At 31.7% G+C, this 2,382-nt stretch overlaps 1 pseudogene; it reads right to left on the bottom strand.

Moving 5' to 3' along the window:
* LOC108753109 overlaps positions 1-1,678 on the bottom strand; it is a 7,236-nt pseudogene extending 5,558 nt beyond the window's left edge.
* Positions 1,679-2,382: the final 704 nt, after the last annotated feature.

Genomic DNA, 2,382 nt, shown 5'->3' with positions numbered 1-2,382 from the left:
ATATATATATATATATAGTATACGTAGGTTGCTGGAAAAGTTTCTGTAAATAATATGAAAAAAACATGTAAAATTCGGTAAATGGTTGTATTGTTTTTCGAAGTATTCGCCTTTAAGATCGATACATTTTTGCATATGCTCGAATCAATTTTCGAAGCATTTTTTCCACTCTAAGGCTATAACTCAGATATCAATGTACGAAATGTTTCAACAGCTGCTTCAGGCGACTCAAATCGCTCACCACGCATTTTATTTTTAATGTTTAGGAACAAAAAGAAGTCTTTAGGTGATAAATCAGGTGAATACAGACAATGAGTCATCAATTCGACATTATTATTGGACAAAAAATCAACGGTTTGACGTGCTGTGTGACAGCTGGCGTTGTCATGATGAAGAATGATGCGATGATTTCGGTGTTGTACGCAATTCATTTATGACTTCTGGCAAACAAATTGTTGTATATCAATTAGTATTTACAGATCCACCTTCGATCCTCTGAAGCCACGGTTGTCACATGTCCAGTATAAACAAGAAGAAACAAGCAATCATTTTCTTGGCAGCACTGCGTGAACGAACAACTTTTGTTGGTTTCGGTTCACTTTGAAATACCCAAACAGTGGATTGTTGATTACTTTCGGGCTCATTTCCGTACGCTCAAGTGATCATGCAAAATCGTATGTATTGCTTTCATGTCAATGCCTAAGGATGTCTGAATCTCGCGATATGTTATATGCCGGTCTCGCTCAATCATTTCACGCACAGCATCAACATTAGCGGCAACAACAGACGTGGATGGACGACCTTCACGGAATTCATCATTAAGAAAGGTCCACGCTGGAATTCGGCAAATCAATTATAAACAGTCCTATTGGATGGTGTTTCATCCCCAAAAGCCAAATGAAATCGATCGATGCATTATTTCGGAGTTAGATTACATTTGTAATCGTAAAAAATCATTGCTCGAAAATTTTCACGCGAAATTTCCATTTTCTTACAAAATAGCTTCTTTTAAAATATTATACTATGCAAACAAAACTAGCTTGGGTACAAACTGTCAATTAAATTATAGGTTAAAAACGTCTAATTTTACGGATATGATAGTAGCAGAACGTTGGCGCCACTGGAAGTAATAGATTGCAGAAACTTTTCCAGCCTACGTGTATACCATATATATATATATATATAATTTAATTTCATATTTATATTTTTTCTTTTTTTTCTCTAAATATATATTCCTTTAAATCCAAAGACATAGTAGGTATATATAATATGTACAAATAAAATTAGTAATACAATTTTTAATTGTATGAGCGAAAACGTTATTATTTATTAAAATTACTTATTCACAGATAATTTCAACATGTACCGAGTCTTCTTTCATTCATTTTAAACAGTACACTTTCCATAATTAGCACATTTAACTATATGCAAAGTTGAAATGATATACTTAGTTGGAAAGAAAATTGATCATGTTAATTAACCTTGAACAGTTCTTTAACCGGTTATTCACAGGTGAATCTGTCGTACAAATACTGGCAATATAGCACAGAATATTACTACTGCGCACACGATAAATTTATTATATACTGATTTCTAAAAGAGAATGTCCGAGCGTTTTAAGTGTTTCAAGTGTTCGACATGCCGAAAACGATTATTTTCGTATTGCGCTCCGCGAAGACTAAAATATTTTATTCGTGTAATCACAATTGCGCTATAAATGTCATGATTCAAATTGCTGTTTACAAGTTGATAATTATTAGCTAAATAACAAAAAAGATAATGCAATGCATAATCATTTGAACAATGTGCTATTATCGAATGCATTTCTTGGAGAGTTCTTACTTATATATTATATTGTACATAAATCTTAACACATTCCGTTCCCCACTACATATTTTGTCTGAGTGATGTCCAGTCAGACCGTATGTACCAATGATACACTATGTGATGACTATTCAAAATATTACAGACGGCCTAAATAGAAAGTTGAGCGTATAGATCATTAGTAGTAGACACGTAACGTATTATTAGAGTTAATACATATTTACATTGTTTATTACATTACATATTCTGTACGTTAATTCGTCTTATCTTTTTCTGACACAGGTAATATATTGGAATAAATTACAATAAAATTACATCTAATGATTCTAAGAAATAAGTTAATTGAATATATTTACTATGCACGCTATGTACATTCCGTGCATCAGGTTTAATGTGTGATTGTATTTATTATTAAGATTTATAATTATGAACAATGCAATTAAAATAAATTTCTCGATTTTTCTAATAACATCATACTTGATAGGTTGCGACGTAAGATTCCATAATGCCATAATTAAAATGTCAAAGTTCAAGATTGAGTAAAAAAAATTTTGTTTT

This window comes from Trachymyrmex septentrionalis, unplaced genomic scaffold (genome assembly GCF_001594115.1).
Source record: "Trachymyrmex septentrionalis isolate Tsep2-gDNA-1 unplaced genomic scaffold, Tsep1.0 scaffold65, whole genome shotgun sequence".
Taxonomy (NCBI): Eukaryota; Metazoa; Arthropoda; class Insecta; order Hymenoptera; family Formicidae; genus Trachymyrmex; species Trachymyrmex septentrionalis.
Note: the sequence above shows the minus strand (reverse complement) of the source record. Positions and strands in the feature narration are given on the sequence as shown.